At 50.4% G+C, this 24,049-nt stretch overlaps 1 protein-coding gene across 8 annotated transcripts in view; it reads left to right on the top strand.

The window, feature by feature from the left end:
* Positions 1-429: 429 nt before the first annotated feature.
* The window catches only part of ST6GAL1 (ST6 beta-galactoside alpha-2,6-sialyltransferase 1), a 43,182-nt gene continuing 19,562 nt past the window's right edge, over positions 430-24,049 (top strand). For 5 of the 8 annotated variants that reach the window (XR_014318147.1, XM_082767645.1, XM_082767648.1 and 2 more), the window contains exons 1-2: positions 430-565; positions 12,913-13,070. The gene's annotated coding sequence lies outside the window, so the exon portion shown is untranslated. Of the gene's footprint in view, positions 566-8,478; positions 8,576-12,794; positions 12,813-12,912; positions 13,071-14,619; positions 14,763-24,049 lie in introns of those variants that run through there. The other 3 variants (XM_082767647.1, XM_082767644.1, XM_082767646.1) reach the window with 3 other exon arrangements.

Here is a 24,049-nt window from a genome sequence, read left to right as displayed (position 1 = left end):
TTCCCTCTAAACTCTTTTATACTCCTGATGGCCTCATCCTTAAGAGTCTAATGTTATCTCAACCACGGGGCTTTCCAACGCCCATGGCCACACTCCCAAATCTCCCCCTTCTTTATTAATATCAACCATTCTCTCGACAGGCATTACCACTCCATATATAACACCCCAAAGCTCCGGGGCTTGTGCCCCAAAGAGGAGCGTTGTGGGGCGGTGGGGCCATGCAGCCGGGGCCCTGCCTGCATCCCCGTGCGGCCCCAGGAGGGCCACGGAGCCTGCGGAGCATCCCCGGAGCGGGACGGGCACGGAGCGGGGGGGCCCCGGGGGTCCCGGCAGCACCGCCCGGCCCCGGCCGCGGCGGCAACAAAGGCGGGCGGCGGCGGCGCAGGTGGGAAGGGAGAAGGGGAGGAGAGGAGAGGAAGGAGGGGCTCGGCTCGGCTCGGCCCGGGCCGGCCGCCCCCTTCCCCGGGTGCCGCCGAGGAGTGCCGCCCCCGCGGCGGTGCTGCCGGAGCGCCCGGAGGCCGGCGGTGGAGCCCCCGCGGTGTCCCCCGGCGGCGGGGCGCAGCCCGTGAGTACGGCCGGGGGCTGGGGGCTGCGCAGCGTGGCAGGAGAGGGGCTGGGGGCTGGGGGCTGCTGCCCTGGCGGTGTGCGAGCAGCGAGCCCCGCGGGGATGGTGCCGGGAGGGCGGCGGGGCGCGGGCTGTGCGGGTCCCGCTGCCAGCAGGGAGCGCGGCTGGCGGGGCGCTGCCTCGGGCTCTCGCTGGCCTAGCGGGAGCCAAACCCCCCTGCAGGGCTGTCGGGGGGTTACCGCTGCCGAGCTGTGCTGCCTGAAGGCAGGGGAGCACCGCGATGCGCTCCCGGTCTCCGCACAGGGGAGGACAGCGGCCGCCCGGGGTGCTGGTGTGAAGGGTGCAGCCCTGGGGTTTGCTGCAGGAGCTGCTGGCTGTAGCAGCGTGTATCTGTATCTCACAGAGCCAGCCTCCTCACCTGCTGCCCGGGGAAGGGCAGGTTTGGAGTGTGCAGCCCTCCTGCCCGGGTCACGGCATCGGCGAAGGTTTCAGCAAAGCTCGGGGTAATGGTGGGGCTTGTGTAGAGGTGAGCAATGCTGGACGTGCCCTAGGAAGAAGAGTATTCCTGGCAAAACCCTTCCCCAGAAGGCCCCTGGGACTCGGGCCAGGAGTGCTGCATGAGGCCAACTTTCCCCCTTCGTTTCTGCAAGGGCTGCAGGAGCTCATGGGGACCCGGCGCTCCCCTCCTGCAGGCAGCGCGGCTCCTCTCCGCCACGTTGGAGGCACCACGGGCACAGGGTCCGGCAGGATGGAGCGTGTGTCACCGCCTGGCTTGGCTCCTGGGGCTGTTTGCTGCTGCCAGAAGTGGCCGTGGTGCGGGGAGCAGTGAGCAGAGCTGCGTGTGCTCGGGAGAGCCAGGGGGCCTGGGTGCCAGGGACGGGATGGCACCACGGCCTGCAGCTGCCCCACGCTGTGCTCTCGCTCCTTTTCAGTCATTTTGTGGATGCTTCCTCTAGGTGGACAAAGTGCCGTGCCATGGCCTTGTTTGTGGTAAGCAGTGGCAGTGGTTCAGGCTCTGCGGGTGTGCTGTGCTGTGCTGTGCCTGCACCTCTCTGCAAAAGCGGTGGCTGGGCTGAAAAGCCTGCTTCAGAGAGCTGGGCAGTGAACCACCAGCTGGGACCAGCAGCATGCCTGCCTTGCTGACAGCAAGCATAAGGTTATGTGTCATGATTCAGAAAGCGAGAGGAATACATGAGTGTCTCCTCCACCGTATCCTGTGCAAGCAAGCATGTGTTTGCAAGGCTTTGATAACAGGGCTGCTTGCTCGGCTAACTGCTGGTTGTTTGGAAGTAGCTGATACTTGGTTGAAACCAAGCTGTGGACGTGGAGGTGCATCGTCATTGGCCAAGACCTAATTTTTCTGGGACAAAGCAGGCAAGTACTTGAATCGTAATTTGTAACGGTTGCTGACAGAGTTCCCTCTTGCAGGAGCTGGAAATGCATGGGAGGAAATTAAAAGTCCCACAATGAGATGGCCGAGGGTACTTTAATTAATGGCAAAGTGGATGCAGCCAGTGATGTTTCATATCTTTAAGTCTGATCTTGTGGCTGTGGTTCAAGAGGAACTTGATTGCAGAAACGGGATTACTGCGTGCTCAGAGGCTTATTTCCCTGTCTGTGCGAGAGGATAGGTGGCCTGCTGAAGGGCAGAGCTTTCCCAAAGGCAGTGCACAGGTGACAGCGCCCTTGCAGGCAGCGAGCACGCAGCTGGTAGTGAAGCACAAGTCCCTCCTGGCTTCCACGCTGCTCCAGGCTGGAGGGAGTGGAGGATGGTAATTGGTGCTAGCCAAAATCCACCTTGGGTTGTCCTACCTGGGGCTCTGAGGCTGGCCCAGCTGGCTGGCACTGAGGACGATGTTTGAACTCAAGGTCTGTCACCTCCCTCTGCTTCTCCTGACCCACTTGAGCCATTGCACCGGCAGCTTTTGGAGGGGCAGGAATGGTGCAGTAGGGCCGCAGTCCTCTGTCATGTTCATGGGAAGGTCAAAGCAGCCCTTGCAGCCCTAGGGCAAAACATCATTTTCCTGTTCTCAACTCAGCATTTATAAAGATGGCAATAAAAGATCTGACAGTATTATTTTGATGATGTTTTATGAAACATACTGGCCTTTACTGTAGCCCTTGTCTTTGCTGGAGTAATGTAAAACCCAATTCTGTAAAGGATTTAGCAATCAAAGAGCATTATGAATCAGTCTGATACTTCATCCCAACCACAGCCCTTCTTAGGTTGCTGACCTACATACAGCTTTTGGCATAGCTGCTTCAGGGAGGCCGGGCTCCATCTCTGAACGTGAGGTGGCCCGCGTGCTGCCGAGCTGTGAGATGTCTGTGTACTGGGAACGTTTTCACCGAGGTTACGAGCAGGTCTGCTGAAATCCCTTATCGCTTCAGCCGTGCTTGAAGCTGGTGCTGCTTGGCTGGGAACTTGTCTGTGACGTGCGAGCCATGGTAGTTCCTCTGAAAGCTCTTTCAGTTGTAACTGTGCTGATTAAAAAACTTGAATATGAAAGGAGGTGTTTTCGCTGTAAAGAGCTCCTAGATACCTGGCCAGCAAAACTCCTTGTTATCAGATGCTTTAATTACTTGTGTAATTAAAAAACTTGGGAAAACTTCCATACTTTGGGCATCTGCTTATAGATAAAACCCAGGCTTGTTGCCTTTTTTAAAACACACGTGGCAGTTCAACCCCTAGTGACATGTGAACCCAAAGCGTCCTTCCTGAAACCACCCCGGAGGCTCGCTGTGCCCCTGCACATCTCATCGCTGCCGTGATGCGGGCAGTAAGGAGGTGAGCAGGTACGAGGAGGGGCTGGAGGGGGGTCTGTGAAGCAGCAGCTCCACGGGGAGCTCAGTCTGCTCCCTGCTGGCTTGCCCATCAGCCGAAGGACACCGGTGCTGTTCTCGCTGAGGTGGTGGCAGTGAAAACAGACAAAGCTGATGTGAGCTTGCTTTCTGCTACAGCTTGGGAAGGTGAGGAGCAGGATGACACGCTGTAGCTGATGGCACGCAGAGCAAAGAGAGTCTTTGGGGCCAGTGTTCAGCTTTGCAACAGAGCAGGGCTGTTCCCGGCTCCGAGCAGTGTGGGGTCTGGCAGTGTTGGCTCCCTCCCTGGGTAAGGGAAAACACTGGTGTAAACTTTTTCTTCTTTCTTTTTTTTTTTTTTTTGTGTACCCTGTTGTGGACATCTCCGGTTGTGTGGGCACATCTGTTTGTGTTTGTTAAACACCACGTTGAGCAATGGTGCTGCACTGGTTAGTGCTTTAAGGCGGCACTTAAGCCTGTTCGTATCTGTCATGATTTCAGCTCTGCAAGACAGAGCCCGTGGTGTGCAGGACAGCTGGAAGCGAGGAGAGGGGCGTGTGTGCTTCCCACCACGTGCCAGCAGCCCACACACCTGCCTTTTGGTGTCGTCGCGGGTGCCAGCTCTGGTGAAGGACCTTTGAAGCGGGGTGTATATATGCCGGTGTTTTCATCTGCAGGTCTGGGGTATTCAATCTAAGCTGGTCCTGAGAGCTCCTAGGAGCTCATTTGGGGAAGAAACAGGGCAGAGTGACAGCATCTCTGTGAAGTCTGTCCCCGCTGTGGCTGTGTGCTGTCCCCGCTGCGTGCTGTCTGCTAGGTTTTTGTCTCTGCAGGTCCCGAGTAGTGCGTTTGCTTCACTTGGGTTTGTTGGTCCCTTGGCAGCCTCTGGAAGCTGCCTGCTGAGTTTCTGCCTTGTGTTGGGTGTCTTCAGAGACTTGAGAGTTGCAGCTCTGCCAGAAAGATGTCAGATGATCTTAAATATTTGCTCATGATCTGTTCCTCACAAGATACCATAACCTCTGTTCTCAAACAAAGGTTGCAGAGACAGCTGCAGTGCAGCATCTTGCTTATTCCTCTGTCTTCGTAAAAACAAGTCTGCTTGTGATAGCTTAATTTAGAATAGAAACACTGCACAGGATATCACCCCTTGTACCAATGGGGTGCTGCAGGGCAGGGAGGCCTCCACTTTTTCCCTTTTTACCCTTGTGCCCTGGATACCTGGAACAGCACCTCTGTGAATGCAGGAGAAGAGAGCTCTGCCAGGCTGAGCTAAAATGTCTGTGCGCTCTTGATGTGTGTTTCCTCTGGGAACTGGCAGCTTCCGAAAATGAACGGAGCGGAGCTGCCTTCCTTCTGCTGCCTGGTGTGTGCTCCGGTGCTGCTGGAGCAAGCCAGCGACCCCCAGCCAGCTAGCCCAGGCGTGCTGCTGGTTCTGATTATCGCCGTCCCTTTCCCAAGGCACCTGGAAATATTTAGGAACTTCACTCAAATGCACGGCGCAACTTCTAAGTACACGTTGAGTGTTAATACGTCTAGCATCTACGAGGTCCTTTGCTGGTGCCTGCTCCCTCCTGCCTAGGTTGGTAGAGAGGGCTGTCAGCAGGAGCAGGGGAGGGGGTGGGTGTTGTGCTGTACGTGGTCGCTCACTTGGGGCACAGAGATCAGCAGAATTACGAAGCTGTTGGAATGAAGCATGGAGCTGGAGCCAGGCCTGTCACATGCACCGTGCACACAGATCTGCATTTCACAGCCCTTACCATGCTGGTGCTGGAGCCCTGCCTTGTGGCTGAGATCCCTGACTCTGAGAGAAGCTGAGAGCAAGATAGCACTCCTGGTGTAACTGGTGCAACCCTTCCTCCTCTGGGGAGTGAAGCAGTTTGCATTTATAACTGTAAAACTTTGCGGAAAGGTAGAAGTATGCCTTACAGCCTGTCTCTCGTACCACTACAGCATTCGCTGATTAGAAAATCACAGGGATTGAAATCGGTTTGCCACGGTTCCTGCAAGTGCCCTGTGTGCATTAATGGAGGTCACAGTCCGTAGGAAGTGTGCCAGTGGTGTAAGTGAGATGGAGAGACAATAGGACTTGTCATGGCAGTCTTGCAGCAAAGGTAGCTGCTTACTGAAACGGTTCTCCCAGAGGCTAAAAGTGATCCGTGGTCATAGTTGTCCCCTGCAGAGCACAAATCTCAAGGAGCTGTTTTTATCTTGAAATAACATTTAACTTGCAACGCAAGGGTGGAAAGGTTTTGTGTTTTTCTAGATTCATTTGTAGGACTGAGCGTTCAGGAAGTGCTGCTGGCAGAAAGGTCATGCAGACCACCACATGCCTTCTGAACAGAGTAGCTCACGCACTGAGCATCCTAAAAACAACTGTGTAGTAAAAATTAAATAAATAAGAATTTTAAACACAAATCACAAGGATTTTCTGTTTCCTTGACTTTGTTTCCTATCTTCATGACCCAACTGGAATCCTGAAATCCTTTGTGCTTGCTAGGGGTCTTAAGGAAATTGGAGATTTGAATGTACGAGATCATAGATGTTACAATCAAACTATATTTTATTGTTTTCATTTTAATGTAAGCCTATATAATTAACGTTAATACACAACCCAGTGTTTGTTTCCTCAGCAGAGATTCGGTATAAAGAATTGTCAGGGTGCTGGGCGCTTCCTAAGTGAGATTCATCAGCGGAAACCAAAACCTTGTTCTCTGCCAGCTCTGTGCTGATTTGTCTGCGTGAGTTTGGTTGAAATATGATTTATGTTTATGTGGCCCCCGGTAAAATTCCGCAACCTGGGCAGAATCCAGAGGAGAAAGTCAAGGTGCAGAAAAAGAATACAGGTCAAATTAAAACCCTTTTTTGATTCTGCAGGATTTTATGACCCAGCACTGTGTATCATTACTCTTTGGCTCTTTCAAAGGGAGCTTTTCCACTTTTGAGGAGTTCTGCTGGTATGTTCACATAGCAGCACGGAGCATAAAGGCCTCCAGCTACTAACTTCTCAGCATCACTGAGGTGATGTCTGCAGGTGTGTGAGGAGGTGGAGAGGTGGGTCTGGTATTAACCAGTGCAAAGGCAGCAATCTGTTGGAGGTGGGCAGATTTGCTGGGAATAGTGCAACAGTGGAGGAAGAGAGAACTTCTCCTTCTTCCTGGTGCCAGGCTCTTGGCACCCTTTGGGGCGAAAGGTGGCCAGCAGCGCTCTGGGAGGAGTGCTTGTGACAAGGACCAGGAAAGCACGGACTCCTGGAAATAAGCAAAAAAGGAAAGATGCTCCAGAGTGTAATGAAGGAGAAGACATGGCAATGGTGGGTACTAGAAAGGCACTCGGGTCTGGTGGCAGAGAGGAGGAAGGGAAGGCAGGGTGAGGATGGTACCAGAGGGTGTCCTTCCTTGGGGGGGTTCCTGCTGTGTGGAGAGAAGTGTCGGAGAGTGGAGCTGCTTTTGGGGAGAAATAAAACAAAGAAAAACACGCTGTAGGAAGGAGTGGTTAAGTGGATTTAAGATGGAAAGGAAAACAAAAACCAGAAGAGGCCAGGCTTGAGGGTAAGTGGAACAGAGATGGTGTTGGGCTTGTAGGAATGAGGAGCAGAGATATAGGAATAGTCCCAAGGATGTGTTTTGTTGTTGGAGGCAGTGGAATTCCTGCAGGCCAAGCTCCCGTCATTGATATAACTGAATCACTGATATAAATGTAATTGGGAAGGGGTGGTTTGGAGAGATGTGAGAGTGCCAAGCTAGAAAAGCAGAAAGAGCATTACTGGAAGAACGCTTCAATTGAAGGATGGCTTGCATGATGAGTTAGCCAGACTATCTGCTCATAATATAGATTGGGGACTGAGATCACTGGAATTTTCTGGCTCTTCAAATTAAATTTTACATATTTTTAAAGAATAGCTTTCCTGATGTCTGGCCAAATGACTCCTCAGACTCCTCAGTTCACCTGTGGACTGAGGAGTCTGAAAACATGCCCAAGGCTTTGCTTTGAGTAGTGGCCCTGTGTGCGTGGACATCTGTGTCGTGTGCGTGGTCATCTGTGCTGAGCCTGCTGCAAGGTGTGGACTTCAGAAAGTGCCACAAGTCCTCAGGGGAAGAGAGGTGGGAGAGGTGCATGGAAGGAATCTCATTGTCTTTAGATTTATCTGCTACTTTTCACAGCAGTCGCTACTTGCTGTCTTTCATTTCATTCTTCTGTAACCCAGCGTGGGTGTTGGTTGGGAACATTTTAGGCACTGTGGATGCGGCTCATCAATTTGAGTTGTGGTTAGGAGCGTGTTCTTGAAAATCTGTGGGAATTCCTTCACATCTGTACCTGAGGTAAAAATCAAGTTCACTTTCAAGTGTGGCAAAGCCCCTTTCTGCCTTCCCTTTCTCCGTTTTGGAAACCTGTTAGCGTTCTGCGTTTGCTCTGGGCAGGTGAGGGTGGTATGGCAACCCTGCAACTCTGCTCCTGATGCGGTTTTGATCTCTCAGGATAAAACCAGGGAGAAATCCCACAGAAGTGTTCCCCAGGAAACCGTGGGCAAGTTTCTTGTTCAAGGTTCACGTGTGTAACCAGTCTGTCTGTGGTTCAGCAGCCTCTGGTTTTGGCTGAACCCCAGGGAAAGAGTTCTCGACTGGGATTTCGGAGGTGAGTTCAGCTCTGCACTTTGTCGTCATCTCTGGGCAGACGGCTTTGCAAAGCACCAGTCTTCTTCAGACGGACAGCACTGGTGTGTTGCAATGAAATGCGTGCTTTAGGGTTGAGAAGTTCCCCTAGTTATTATGGGAGCGTAATCAGATACATATTTCATTAGATATTTATGGATTGTTTAATTAGATGGATAGATAATCACGTACTTGCCATCTAGGTAGGGAAAAAAAATCAAAACAATTAAGGATTAGCTGTAAAATTTGATGTCAGAAATGGTGTTAAGTTTCTGCTTGGACACTCTTTAATTATATTTTGTTTAGTCCATGCTGGAATTGAATGAAAATGAATGAAACCCACGCTTACCTGAGCTAGAAATGAGAGGTCTCACCAGGGTCATTAATGCATATTAACTCATACTTTTAAAATTCCTGCCTGCCATTAATTTGGCTTAACTCTTCCCATCTGTCTCCATGTAGACAAGACTCCAAAGCCTAACTTGCTTTGAGGTGTTGCGGAAAGGCCAAGGTTTCAGCGCTCTGCGTGCCATGCCCTGCCACACGTGCAGTGCAGCAGGTAGGTGCTGTGGTGGGGTGGTCACATCCCTGTTGCGGCAGTGCCAGCTGGAGAGCCGGGGCTGTAGCACAGCTCTTCCTGCTCACAGCACGGCCTCAGGGCACATACCTGTCCTCAGCAGAGTTTTACACTGGGTCTTAAGCTGCTGATGTGCCAGAGCCATTTTTGGGCAGCGCTCATCCTCTCCAGCACCTTGTCTGATGGGCAGCTGAGCTGATAAAAGTCTCACTTCTTTCTTCATAGCTTCTACCAATTTCTTGTGGCTTTCTGCACCGGTTTTGGGAGGAGGACGAAGGAAGTGGAGTTCAGACAGGCTGGAAGCTGCAATATGCTGCTTGTTTGCAGCGCCTTGTCTGGGGAAAACAGCGAGGGGCTCCTGGAGAGCTGGCAGGCACGGAAAAGGGATGCGGCTGGGGTCGTACCTGGAGGAGACTGCTTCTGGGTGCCAGAACCCCCTCAGCTCTGGTTTGCATGGATTGCCTTTCTTCCTGGCCACGCTGCAGCTCCTGCTTGGGCCACGGTTGCGCTGGAGGATGTGGTGTGGGCTGGCTGCCTTCCTGCTGCTGCCTTGTGTCCTGTCTGAGGGAAGTGTGGAGAGCAGAAAGTGGTGCCCAAGCCTGCCTCGTGGCAGGCAGGTTTCCAGTTCTGTCACTGGGAAGGTGGTGGCAAGAGCGGGAGATTTCTTCTCTCCTCTATCCTAGCAATGCTCCTCCAAAGGCATGTGTTTCCCCTGGCGTATGGCCAAGGCAGTAATCCGTAACTTGATTTTCTGTAGTTTCCCTGCAAGTTGCTGGCTTCTGCTTCTCTGTTTCCAGCAGTGGTCAGTGTGTGAAGTCTTTCCCCTGTAGCGTTCATGAAGCAATTGAAGGTGAACAAGGGCTGCTGCAGCTGAAGGTGTCAAACCCAAGCAAAGGTACCTCCCTTCAGACACTGCGGGCTGTGGCGATGGAGCTCCGGTAGTCAAGCCTATGGCCATGTCTTTGGCTTCATTTTGTATTATAATTTATTTGTAAGAAGGTTCCACTTCATAGCACAGGTAGTACTCTAGTAGCATCAGCCATGTAAAAAAATAAATAAAAACCTGACAGCGTACCTTGTAGTAACAGGGGTTTTGTCAAGCGTAATTTTGTCTTTTTGGAGTTGTTAAGCGGGCAGCCCGGGCTGACAAGAAAAGGGACAAGAAAACAGACAAGGAAAGGGTTGTAAAGCCAAGCTCAGAAGGCAGGATAGTGTTTAAGTTACACAGCCCTAATGCAACTTGCATCTGTGCTGCAGTTTCTGACTGCATGGTTCCAAGGCTGCTGCTCAGCTTGGTGCTTGTCCAGGTCCCTCTGGATGGCATCCCTTCCTAAGGTAGGATCAACGGCACCGCTCGGCTTGGTGTCACCTGCAAACATGCAGGGGGTGCTCTTCTGTCACTGCCAGATGGTTGGTTGACAGCTGTAGCTGTGCGTATTCTGAGCATTACCAAAGAAACGTGTATTTGCTTGGAGTATTCAGACCCTTAGAAAGGGTCCAAAACAAGGCTGCTGGTCTTGGAGTCTGCCCCCGCCGCTTTCTCTGGTTTGGGGCAGGTTGCTTGGTTTCCCCGTACCTCACTGTAACGTTGAGGCAGCTTCTCTGCCCTGCTGGCCCTGCGAGTTGCCGGGGCTCCGCGCCCTGCGGGAGCCACAAGCAGCTCTCAGAGGGCTGTGAGCTTGGAGCTCGCCTGGGGCTCTGTTGGCTGTGGTGCCAGCCTCGTGTCCAGGCAAGAGCACGGCTGGACGGTGCTGAGCTTCACACACGGTGCCTCCATGGCTCAGCCTGCGGGTCGGGGTGTAAGCAGGAGCCAAGGGCACGAGGCCGGGCCGGGTGAGCGTCCACGCCTGCACCGCGTGGCTGCCGGCGGGAGGGAGCCGCTGCTTTCCTGGTAATGGCTTAATGGTTCTCTTTTTAACCGTAATTAACCCAGCAGGCAGGGGTTTGATTATTATGTTTTAGAAGAGTTGTGGTGGCAAGGATTGTAATTTGGGGATGAATCAGCAGTACCAATTAAGCAATAAACAAACATGATTTCTTTTACCAGAACGCAGCAGAGTGCTTTCCTCTGCCAAAGCAGCCAGCGGGCACTTGTTCATGTTGCAGCTGGGGAGGAGAAATAATTTCTCACCTGTGAAAAGAAGGGAAGAAGAATTAATGATAAATTTATTTACTGCTATCACTTCCTTTTTCTTATTTATTTTTTTTTTTACCTTGTTTGGGTTGGGGGCTCCTTTGGCTTTTGTTTTTGTTGTGGTTTGTTTTTGTTTTTTTTTTCCTCTTAAGGATGGGATTTTTTTTCTACACTGTTGTGGGGGGGGGTTAATATTGAAGTTCTTGCTTAACCTTGGCATTTGCAAAGGTGACTTCCCATCAGATAACTGCTGGTATTTCTTGCGGTGCTAATACTTGATCTGTAGATAGGCACGCGCACATTTGGGGGGTAAAACTTGGTAAAACTCTCTTTCCCCCACCCACATGTTCTGGCAGCATTGAAAAACAAAATGCAGGACCAAGGGGTGATGTCCTATCTCCATCCTATTTGCAGGAGCCCCGTGTGCCTGGGTCGGGGGACAGCTGTCTTCTGCTTTCTGCCCAGCAAAATACTGCAGCCTTATTAGAGAATTAACATCTGGCTGGGACACAATTTGCTCTATTTAAAATAAAAATAAAAATGTAGCTGGCCTGTTTTCTTCTGCCTGCGACTCGTGTGATAAGAGTGTGGTCTGCACTGTTTCCTGGTGGTGTGCTGGTGACCCTGCTCTGCAGACAGGTTGGTCCTGGCAGCACGGTGGGAAAGAAGCGTGCTGCTCAGAGGGGGAAAGCACAGCCCTGATGAATTGGGCTGAGGCTTCTCTGCTGTGTGTACCAGGCTCAGGCTGTGAGGCTGACCGCTTCGTTGCTGCACATCAATTTTTACAGCTGGAGTGGAGAGAGGGTAGCCTCCTGACCCAGCTTTATATTGTTCTTCTTGTACTTTGTAATCCAACAAAGCAGCATAGAGAGAGCTGGTATGTGAAGCTGCTCACCTCGCTGGCTGCTGGGGCGGAGGAGCAGGAGGTTTGCTGATGTTGCCTGTTCTGTTAAGCTTAGCCTGGGCGGTTGAGCGAATCTGCAATCTTTTTCATGAGAGGTGTCAAAGAAGGTGGAGAGGGCTCTGACCCCCCTGTATGCTCTCCAGATTAATTACGCCTTTTCGTTTTCCCTGTGGTGGCAGACTGGGCGGACTCCCTGGGCAGCCCCTTCCAATGCACGACCACCCTCTCCATGACAAAATTCTTCCTGATACCCAATCTTAGCCTCCCTGGTGCAACCTGAGGCCATTTCCTTGCAGTCCCTATGTTGCCACGGGGATGGCCATACCAGGCCACGATCAGAAGGCGAGGTGGCCAGATCCCTCTCATGCCTACAGCTTGTGGGACAGAGCCCGGTGTGCTTACTGCATGGTGTGAAGTAGCGCGTGGACCAGCGATCCTAGTGACTGCTGTGGCTGCTGCTGGGGCTTCCTAGCCTGGCATGCACATGCAGCCACCCAAAAGCACTGCCGGTTGCCAGAAGAAGCACAAAACTTTGCTTTCAAGTTTAGCAGCCCATTCTTCCTGCCTTCCCTTCCTGCCTTTCCCTGGCCTGATGTAACCCTCAAAGATCTCTTTGGTTTCGTTATTTCTCATGCAGCCTCAGCCCTCGCCAGCCCTGGGGAGAGCTGGGCGCTGGCGGCCTAGCACCAAACATCGCCCTCAGCCCTCTGGCCTGCTTGCAAGGACGTGCAGCACCACGCTGCCTCTTGCAGCCCCCTCTGCTGAGCTTTCTGCTCCTGGCAGGGCTGGGTGCCGCGGGCCTGGGGTCCTTGGGGTTAGAGGTGGCTGTGGTGCAGGATATCAGCGTGTCGGGATCTCTGTAACCTGTGGGTACTTGGGTTCCCGACAGCAGGGAGCAGAGCTGCAGGACATGTGGGGCAGACCCGTGCCATGCCATGCACACAGGCTGGAAACTTGCCTGGGGCAGGGTAATTATGGGAGGCGGTGCTTTTTGTGCGGGTTGTGTGCACCGACTTGCTAAGCAGTCTTGTGATGAATATCTTATTTAAGAGGATTTTAGGACACGTGTTGTAGTTACTCCTAGTTTCTTGTAGAAATAGGGGAGAGGTTAGAGAAATGAACTCTGAAAAGGCTTTTTTGTATTTCTGGCCAAGGCTCCGCATGGTCGCTTGTTGCTGCAGGTGTGCCTTGTGTGTCCTGGCTGCCCACTGTGGTCCCAGGGCCAGCAGTCTGTATGACCGATACGGCTGTCTCACATTGCATCCTTCATTTCTTTCCTAGGCCAGAAAACTCAACTCGAGGTGAGATGTGGGCATGAAGAACTGCATGCACAGCTTGGATGTGGCAGCAGCTCGCCTGGACCTCACCTGGCCACCCCGCTGTGACTGGAAGGGTTTTGCAAAAGCTGCTGTGGACAGTGAAGGAACCTGGAGATGAAGGTAACAGCCGTGCCTCTCTTCCCTTCCCTGTGCCTCTTTTTGCTTTTGCAGGCCTGGCAGCAAGAGCATGGCTGCTGTCAGCATGGTAAAGGCACGTATATATGAAGGCATTGCTGTCTGTGGAGGGGCTGTCTTGAGTTGCATGCGAAGTTGAGAGGGGTGTGAAGAGAACTGGGAGGGCTCTCTGCTCTTCCTCTTGCACCTCCCCTATACTTTCTGTAAAGCAAAAAATGTTTGTTCTGCTTCTGGGGGGAGCTCTTGTAAATGTTGATACGTACTGGCTAAGCTCCAGAGATAAATGCCTGAGATGCGGTTGCATTCTGACTTGCATAAAACTAAAATGAGATGTGTGCTGGGGCTCGCTTTGGTTTCTTTCCCCAGAAACCCCTTGGGGATATTGCTGGTGGCACTGGGTTAGAGTAATTAGCTGGATGGGTTCACAGACAACCTCTGCTCAACATCCCTGGAGATTTCCATGCTTTCACTGGTGGTGCCCCTACTTTTTTGCCCTCTTCATCGCTCTTCCCTGACATCCTGTCCCTTATCACAGCACTGCAAGCATTCATTAGCTGTCTCCCTGGATGATTAGCTGTGCTGCCTATGGAATGTTCCCAGTGCTTTGTGCTTTAGTGTGGGGCCAGATTAGTCTAATAAGTGTGTGAATGGGCTACTCTTTGGTGCCCAGTTCAGTGTTTCGGTTGGGCACAGCAAGGTTTTGGGTAACCTGACTGGGAAGGTGGTGGTACCAGGAGCCCCAAGGTGAATGCAGACCTCTGCTTTGTCACGTTCCCCGTTTAACACCGCCTTCTGCACATGGGAGACCAGAGGAAAGCAAACTCAGCAGGGGAGATTTTTAGCAGTGATTGCAAGTATGGGTTTTGGACTTAGGCCCATTTTCATGTGTGAAGAGGGTTTGAGAGGATTTCATTGTACAGTTGCTTTTTTTAATCCTTAGCTTCCTGGCATCAGGAATGCCAGGCAGCAGTGGCCTCTGTCCCTTCCCCATTTCCTCCACCGCTGGAAACGTGGTAGTCGTCCCTCCGCTGCTTAAAACCTGAATCTTTAATATGGAAAACGCACCCCCCTCTCTTCCCTTCTGGCCAGGGAACACTTCCCAGTGTTGTATTACCTTTAGCATTGCAAACTGGAGAGCCCCAGCCGTGGCGGAGCGGCTCAGCAACCTCCTGCCTGTGGGCTGAGGGCAGGGAGCGGCTGCTGCTGTAGTGCCTCGAGACCCAGGGGTACTGGACCCTGCCAGCACCAGCAGGAGTGGGAATGCGCTGCTGGAGACAGGTGAGTGGAAGAGAGAAGAGGCACGGCACGTTGCCCTGGACATCCTTGGCAGCTGTTGTTTTCCTGGGGAAAGAAGGAAACTGAGCCACAAACAGCTTCTGGTGAGAGGATTTCAGTATAGAATAGAGGATCAAGCAGGTCAGCCATGGAGTGTTGCCTATGTAAAAACTTTTATTTTTGTGTGTGTGTGTGTGGAAACAAGGGGTTTTGTTTGTTTTTCTCCCATGTTCCTTGATGAGAATCCTCTGCTCATCAGGCAAAGAAGTGACTCACAGTGTGACCTTGGGCTTGCTGCTGAGATAACAGGATCTCGGAGCGCTGTGTATCTTGCAGGAGTGGGACTCGTACTCCCTGGGAAGGTGTGGCAGCACGGAGCAGCTCTGTGAGCCCATGTGAAGTGTAAGTTTGCACCAGCCAGTGTTACTTTAGCCTCGGCTGGATGCCAGTCTTTAAGACAGCAGAAATCTAAGGCCAAGCTGACCTCTCAAGCACAATTTTTGCTTTTAATCCAGAGATATTCATTCTCTTAACCTACCTTGGTAGGACAAAGTCTTTATCTCCTTTTGAAGCGCTGAGAAGTTGGTCTGTTGGACAGTCACACCCAAACCTTTTACTAAATGGGGTTTTGGGAACCGTGTCCCCCTGGTACTTGGGGCCTGGGTGACAGATGGGAGGAGCACGGCCACGCACAAGGACGACGGGAGGCTCATTGTGCTGCCTCTTCAGCAGCAGCAGTTCTGCAGCGTGGGTGTCCAGGCTGGTTGAGCACACTCAGCACTGTCTTGGACCCGGTACTAAAATAGTTTCCTCTAAAGGGGATGCGTGAAGTATTGTGCAAGATAGCAGAGTAATTAAGCATTGTGTAAGATAACGGAGTAATTAATTCTATTAATTATGAACACTTGATTCTGAAGCACAGTGCCAGCCCACCTGGGTGGTTTTCCTTTAGGGTGGCTCCACGGTTGCTATCGGTTTTGGGCAGCTTTCTGGATTGGGAGCTGGTCATTTGTGCTTGTGGCTCTGTGTCTCCTGGTGCCAGCCTTCTTCTGCCTGTTCAGGGCTTCTGCTGGCTTATGTTTATGAGGTCCGTGCTGCAGTCCCCGGCTTATTCACTTCTGTGTATATTATTCTGGAGTAATTGCTGTTGGTTAGCACTATGCAATATCAGGGTTTAAAAGAATGCTTGTACACATACCTACGTGTAAATATACCTGGGGGTGTTTATATTTGATTTTACAGGGGTGTGTGTGTGAATATTTGCGCTCTTAACGACAAGTGGTTGTGAAGCTGTACATATGTAAGCAGGATGGTGCTCTTGGCTTGGGTTAGGGTTGTACTCTGTTCCAGTCAAGGCAAGCAGGTGTCTTGCTCACCTTCTGTTCAGGTTTGCGGGTGCAGTTGCTGGAGCTACTTCTGTTGCCAGCTCCTGGTGCAGAAGATGACCAGCTCAGGCATTGCTTCTGATGTGAAGCTTCCACAGGAGTCGTATGTGGGCTCTGAAACTCACAGCATCTTGGTGAGCAGAGGACAGGAGCCCAGAACAGTCACTGCACACTGGGGGTCTGGGAGAGATGGGAGGAAAGCTGACAAAAACAAACAAAAAGCAGATAAGAGAAGGACTTTCAAGAAGGAAGGTTCATGGAGGGGAGGAGGAGCTCTGGAGACGGACATGAGGGTCCCACTGAGGCAGGAGGTGACTGCACACTGCTTCACCCTGGGGAAAGGCCACAGAAATTTGAGCATCCCCTCATGCAGAGCCAGTGCTGAAAGGAGAGTGAAGGGCCTTAGGAAAGGTTTCCCAGGAAGAAGAGGAGTGCTGGAGATGCAGTTATGGTAGGAAAGCTGCTGGTTCCACACAGGTCACGTATGGCAGAAGCAGCTGTGTGGTGGGAGCTCCTTCAGCAGCACTGCACTGGTTTGGGGAGGGCCTCCCGGCTGCTGTCAGGAGCAGCTCTGGCAGGGGTTGTGCATCCTCGGTCTCTTTAAAAATAGCTCTCTTAAAAACAGCGGCAGTCAGAGAAGTGGTTTCGTTAAGCGTAAACCACCAGCGCCTCTGTGCTTGTTGCTCGAGCAAGTGTTTGGTTAGATTGTGCTGAACGCCGTACTTCCATCTCCTCAAAACAGCAGAGCCCTCGCAGAGTCAAAGGGTTCAGGTGACCCAGCGCCTTGAGGTGAGCGTGTGGGGAACTCCGTCCCGCTTCCTTTCTCTTACCTACATCGTCGCCTCTTTTGGCTGCAAACCTGCAGAGATCTCCATGAGTGCTTGTCTTCTCACCTCTTGCTCAGGTGGTCTGCTGTGAGCGAGCCAGCTGAGGACAGGTATGAGAATCCAGAAGCAGCTGTGGTCTGAGGAAAGCCAGCTTGGTCTGCCGAAGGTTGCTGTGCAGCTCGTGTGTGTGAGTACTGCGTGGTCTCCAAGCAGAACCCCAGGGATGTGAGGTTTTGGAGCAGTGGAGGAAGGAGCACCACAGTGTGTTGGCTTTGCCTGTTGTGCTGGTGTTGGGGTAGTTGGGGAGCTTTTAAAGCCCCCTCAGAAAGGGCATGTGAGGTTAGCCCCGAGTATTCTCATTGCTGCAGCACGGGTGCTCCACTGTTTGATATCTGCTACAGGTAAAGCCTTACAGAGGCGTAGGCTTTTTTAGGGGTGCAGTTTAGGCTTTATATGTGACCCAGGGTGAGAGGAATGTAAAAGCTGAAGCAGGCTTATCATCTTAACAGACTTCAGACAGTATTCTTAAAAGTATTGCTTTTGTTTCACTAGTGATTTCTATGTTTAACACTTAAGGAGGAGGAAGAATTTAGAAAAGATGACTTGCAGAAGTACTTACATGACTTACTTACATAAAACCGTGGCCTCTCTGCATGTTGGACAGCTTTCTGAAAAGCTTTTATTTCAGCTACATCAATTTCTTACTGCGTCCTGAATACATTATTTCCTAATTCAAAAATAGGAGGGGAATATAAGAACAGAAGTATGTGAGTATATATATTTGTGATACATCCTGTTCAGGTGGACAAATGGCTTGAGACAAGCCAGCAGCATGCACTGTGAGCCCAGAAGGGCACCTGTGTCCTGGGCTGCAGCAAAAGTAGCCAGCGGGTGGAGGGAAGGGATTGTCCCCCTCTGCTCTGCCCTGGTGAGGCACCACCTGGAGCACTGCATCCAGGTCTGGGGCCCCCAGCAGAAGGAGGATGTGGGGCTGTTAGAGCGGGTCCAGAGGAGGGCCACAAAGATGATCAAGGGCTGGAGCACCTCTCCTACAAAGATAGGCTGAGAGAGCTGGGGGTGTTCAGCCTCCAGAAGAAAAGACTCTGCGGTGACCTCATTGTGCCCTTTCAGTACTTAGAGGGGACTTACAGAAAGGATGGAGAAGGACTCTTTACCCGGGTAGATAATGATAGGACAAAGGGGAATAGTCTTAAACTAAAAGAAAATAGATTTAGAGATTAGGAGGAAATTCTTCACTGTAAAGGTGGTGAGGCACTGACACAGGCTGCCCAGAGAAGCTGTAGATGCCCCATCCCTGGAGGCGTCCAAGGCCAGTCTGGATGCGGTCTTGGCCAACCTGATCTAGTGGGTGGTGTCCCTGCCTATGGCAGGGGGTTGGAACTGGGCGATCTTTGGGGTCCCTTCCAACTCAGGCCATTCTGTGATTGTATGATATCAGTGGAAGCAGAAGGAAATTAGCTGAATTGACCTTGTTCTTGGAGAGGGGAAAAAAAAGACTACTGAAATGCAAATTAAGAATCCCAAGATAGTTTGAGAGGACATTGCTAGGCTTTTTTCTGGCTCTTCTTTGCTCTCATATTGGAGTGATGCACAGCCTTCTAAATGAGAGGGGATGAACTAACTAGGGTACCTGGTTTTGGGGATTCACAGCCAGTTTTGCTGAGGGTCTGCTGCTGTGATTGCCTGAGGATGGGAAAGGCATCTGTGTGCTCGCAGGGGAGTGGGATGATAAAGAGATGGACTCAAGTAATGGATATGGCACAGGCAGATCTGTGCATCTGTATGTTCAGATTACTGTTGTGCTTGTGCCCAAACTGCAGCAGACTGTGATTAGAGTCAACATTTGGTTCTCCATGTGTTGAAAACCAGTCGTGCACCCAGAGATTTGCCAGGAGACCCCAGAATGGCCACTGTGTACTTCCAGATCCCTTTGCAAGCTTGGACGTGTTGTGGTAGAAGCCTGGATCATGTTCTGAGGAACTGGAGGAGGGAAAATCGTGGGAAGGAGAGGGGGATACACCACTGGGGAGGATTCCCTTACCTGGAGGACTGAGGATAGTGGAGATGAAGGGTCACCTCTAGTTCTGGTCTAGAATTCCTGCTTTTTCCATGCCTGGTGACTGCCTGTCCTCAACAGGTAAATGGGGATACTGGTTGTCCCTTAAAACTGAGTAAAAGCAGGCAGGTTTGTTTAAATAAAATAAATGAGTAACTTTAACCTAAAGCTTGATCTGAGCTAGATCAAAAGTCAGCCTTGTTTAAAGTTTTATGAACTTTAAGCCCAGTGCTTTCCACTTGGGAGGTTAGGTCTGATGTTAAGCAACAAGAAGGACTTGCCATGTCTCAAATGAATCAGGCAGGTGCTGGAGGTGGTGTAAGATCACCCTTCCAGGCTCTAGCCCCGTGTGGGATGTTGTTGTGTGTGAGATGACAGCCGTGTGAAAACAGCAGTTCTTGCTTGAAAGCAGCCAGGCGCGGTGTCAAACGCTGCAGACTTCCTGTGAGTCACCTGCCTGCTGCTGGCTGTAGGAGCCTGTCACATACCACAGCTCAACTGGATTTTGCTTGCGGGTGAAGGAAATCTGAGTTCCTCGTCTGCACATAAGCGGAGAAGTCTGCTTCAGAGATAGAGATCATTTTGGCACGTCTGCTTATCTGTGCAGCCCATCTAGACGTTTTGCTGCAAGAGGTAACTGTATGTAGCGTATGCCGCACGATCTAATCTAAGAGATAAGTTTTGCAGTATTCTGCACATTCTCTGTGGTTTGTGAAAGTTTGGTTCAGCTGAATGTTGAGCATTTGATGCTGACGTTCAGACTCTTTTCTTAAGGATGGTGGAAGCCTCATTGATGCATTTTGGCCTCCTCTGTTTGGGTTATTGACATACTTCTTTAAATAATTGCATGGATTTTGTGATTAGGGTTCCTGAACGAGTGTTGCATCATGGATTGGATTCGCAGTGAGGTCTGGGGCATCTGCTGCAGTGTGCTCCTTTGGATTGTGAATACACCACTGAAGGTCATCTGCTGATCACCTCATACTTGCTGTGCTCCCATTCGTTTTGGGAAACAGTTTTGGATTAGGCAGGGCTCGAGTCAAGTGGAACCCAATGAGAAGAAGATTTCCAGGAACAGTCTAACTCCCTGCAGATACACCGGTTGCTTGGCTTACTGCAGTTCATGGCCGCAGGACTCCAGCAGGACTCACAAGGTACACCCTCTCCTATATGCCTCACAGGTGATGTTGTGAGCTTCCCTTCAGGATTCACTCAGCAAAGATGAAGTCAGTCTTGGCAGTGCTGTGAAATGGCTGACCTGAGGACAGAACTGACTGATGCAGCGAGATGTTAACGCAGTATTGAAACAGAACCAATTCGTGATGTTACAAAAGGAAAAAATGCAGTACAGATAAGTGTGGCTTTCCCTTGGGGCACAAATTGTGAATTAATGCTGTCAGGTGTGTGCTCATCTCAGGGCAAACAACATTCAGAATCCTCCAGCTGCTATGACTAGGAAATTGCTCAATTTTTAGCAGTTACGTTCAGAAAGCATGGTGAGGGTGAGGAGCGAAGTGAGTGTTGTAACTGGAGATGGCAATGCTTGGTGCTTACTTCAGTCCGGGTTCCTTGCGTTCCAGTTGAGGTTGGCCTTTCCTGAAGCCACTTCCTTCGCAGAAGAAGAAATCTGGCTTCTTCATGGCCAGGTGGCAACAAGGGGAAGGGAGGAGAGCTGCGTGCTCGTGGAGCCTGCTTCCAGGAGCTATATGACCTTGTTTAGCTGTGCTGGAGTCACATTTTTGGCTACATCTTCCCTCAGTACCTCATCCTTCCTCCCAATGAAGAAGGTGAGCACCTTCCATTTTTCTTTAGGTCATAGAAGAGCTTACAGCCTGCTGAAATGTGTTGTGCTATAGCCAGTGCCAGAACCAATGCTGCGCAGAGGAGATAAAATGTCTGCGGCCTCCTTTACCGCTTCAGGGAGCAACCCGTGTTTCTGTTGGATTTAGCTGTCTAAAACGCTTCCTCCATGCCTGCAAGCCACCACCTGGCTGTGATGAAAAACACATTTGTGCTGAGATTTGTTGTTGTTTCGCTTTTGTTTCTGTTTGTTCAGCAGCCCCGGTCTCCATTTCGTGCAGCTGGCTCGGCGGCATGCCCTGCGCTCAGCCTGTCTCCGGCCCATGGCTGCCACGCCGCCTGCCCTCAGGGTCTGCTGCCCACTGCCTGAGTGCCTGCATCTGTCCCCTGGGGCCACGTGGACCCTGGGGAGATGGGCCACCACTTGCCAGGGCATGGGGAAGCAGAATGACACCTGGCAGAGCTTGGGAACCACTGCTGCTGGGGCAGTGACCAAGTCGTTCGTGTCCACAGGCCCTATGGCGGCAGCTGTGGGGTGGCATGGGGCCTGGTGGAGGCTGGAGGTTTCTCTGAGTTTTCTGGACTTTGTACCTGTTTTTTCTGCTAGGAAAAAGCAGGCTGATAACAGTTGGAACAGTAGGTGTTATTAAATAGGCTTGAGAGACACTACAACAGTCTTTATTGCCCTTTTGGCCTCAGTAAACTTTAATTAAACACACTTCAGTATCACAAGGGTAGTGTTTTTTTCCCTCCAGCAACTGTGTTAATCCTCTGTAATTAACATACTGCACTTAGATCACTTTATACCCTGCCCATAGGCACAGCAGTCCTTCACTGGGATGCTGTCATGGTATACTGTGAGGAAATAAAAAGGGGAAATCTCCAGCTAGGTGGTATCCATCGAGTGCTCTCTGCTCGCCACGTGGTGCCGGGCCCCACATCCCAAGGAGGAGCAGTAATGGCACATAGGGCCAGGAGGCATCTGTATGCTCCTACAGAGCCTTTGTGGTGCTGGATCCTTCAGCTGGGGGCATGGCCGTTGGTTTTTGGGTGGACGGTACCCTTGTATGTGTCTGTTTGGGGGGGGGTTGAGGAAAGCAAACTGTGAGGAGATTTTAAGTTAAGTGTTCATCAGGGAAGTTTCAGTAATATTTTCTGTTCTTATAAATACATATGTGAAACTTTGAGCAGGAGGAGTGTTTTAAGTTCCTTAAATGCCTTTAAACATACCTAGATGCCCAGATTTATGCTAAATGTTTATATTTCATGAGATTTATAAAATTGAGTCTCAATCAGGCAAGGTCACTTCCCCGGTGACTTTCCTATGGGCTTACTGAAGGTAGATACATTTTAAACAATGTACCAGGAGGTCTATTGACCAGTTACCAGTAACTCAGACTGGATTTTAACAAACAAGTCCTTGAAGTTTGTTCTTTTTCGCACGTGGACCAGCTTTCTCTTCTGCGTGTCTGCTCTGCTTTGTGAAAGCTGCAAGAAATGCTCAAGCGTTTATTAAATCTCACAAACACAGTTTTAAAGCTGGGTCCATCACAACACTATCAGCCTGTAATTTGTTTTTGAAATAGTAGCTGGGGGTCAAAACCAAGGTAGAGCTGTGCTTGCTGCTGTTCACATCTGAAGCCCGGATAGGCCATGAGCTCGCTGCGAGGGGACGTGACTCGTGGATGTGCCTTGGCAAAACACGTTTGCTATCTTCTACTGCAAATATTTTGGCTTCAGAGATCCTGGCTGCTGCTTCAACAGTGAACAATATTCAGGATGTTTTGATATATAGATTCCTACATATCTGTTATGTGGGCTTCTCTCTTACAGCATGACTCTTAACCTGGACATGGGTTTCCCCAGTAGCTTGTGCTTGGTGATAACCACTTGACCAGGGCACTTTCAGCCCTCATGGCCTGCTGATACGTGACTGGAAGAGGTATCAGCTTAGCTTGCTTAACACTGGTTGGGGGGAACAAAAGCAAGCGTTATGGGGTTATGGAAAAACATTTGACTATTGTAATGTGGTTTTCTCCTCTTCTGATTTTGTCAGGGACAGAAGAATTAGTTGTCTGTAATTTTGATCTTCCTCTTTATATTCCATTATTCAGTTTCCTTGCATGGGAAAGAACTACTTTGATTTTGAGAATTAATTGAAACTCTTGTTAAATAATTTCTTTTTACAAATTCTCTGAAAATCGCATGTTCTGATGGGCTGTAATGGGTGTCCATTCTAGTATTGTTTGCTGTGGTCGTGGTGTGCCTTTTGTTCTCAGCGCCTGATACTTCTTGAGGAATGCTCTTGCCACCTTTATGTCTCTATTACATTATAGAATTATGGGTTTTGTAGTGATAAAAAATGATTTATTTTAAACATTGCGAGAAATCTTTTGCTTGCCATGCAGGGACTTTTGATAAGTGCTTTCTGAAACCAGTGGCTTCAGAATTGCCATTTCAGTTCTGTGCTCCGGTGAGGTTGGTGTGATGGAGCGCTGTGGTGGGTGCCAGCTCTGTGTATGAAAAGAAGAACCAAAGCTGAGTATTGCTGCTGGGCCAAACAGCAGGCAGTGGATGTGCAGTTGTGCAAGTTGATTCCAATCTCTTAGTTGGCATTGAACTAGGTTCTTTTCTGAGCAAGTTCTAAAGAGTGATTGCATTGTCCTTGAAGAGATGGAAAGATATCATGCCCACCTGGAAAAGGCTGGCGTCACAGAAGTATTATCCTGAGGGGCTCTGGCTGACACAAAATGTGTTTGTTGTCCTGGGGCCATGGAATACCGGTTAGGTGTCTTGGTGTGCGAAGATATTTGCAGAGGCATTAAGTGTTGACCTGCCACATGCTGCTAATTTAAAATAAAGAATTGCTGCCCTCTCATTTTGAAAGATAAACACCCTGGAGAAACACATTACTGGAGAAGAGAGGAGAAAATGAGGAAGTAATTTGTTTGATCTGAAGTCATAATATAAAGTAAATAGTCCTAAATGAGTGCTCACACCCTAGCTTTTATAGCTCAGGAATTTTTACTGTTGGCTTCAGTGTGGCAATTGTTATGATAAAGCTTAAATAAATAAATAAAATAATTTAATTAGAATAAATTTAATTAATTAAAAATAATTTTAGATGATGAAAACCTCACTAGTAAAGTCATGATACTAGTGGGGCACAGGTATGAGACAAGCACTGCTTTTGGGAATCAGTACTGTACATGCATGGTATAATGTGTTTTCTCTTTTGTTCTTCAGTTTGAACATGAAACAGGCAATTTTAGAAATTGAAAAGCTTGTTACCAGCAATGTTCTCCAGATCTCTTACTACAGAGTGAGGCTTTTCTGCAGGAGAAGTCTTAAAGGGCAGTGCTGCTTGCAATAAACTCTCATGGGAATGTGCCCATCATGAGATGACTTCTGTTTTACACTGACCTCTAAAAACTTCCCCCCCTCCACCCCCCCCGGAGCAAGTATTGCCAGTGCTTCCAGGTCCTTGGAAGTGATTCCCCATCAGGAGAGCAGGGGAGCTCTGGCAGTATGCCCCCCCATCTGAGCAGGACATGCTGCCAGAGCCTCCTGGGCTGATAATAACCCTGTGGCTGAGCCATT

This window comes from Aythya marila, assembly GCF_965140915.1.
Source record: "Aythya marila genome assembly, chromosome: 9".
NCBI classification, from domain to species: Eukaryota; Metazoa; Chordata; class Aves; order Anseriformes; family Anatidae; genus Aythya; species Aythya marila.
This window is presented reverse-complemented; position numbering and strand designations above follow the sequence as displayed.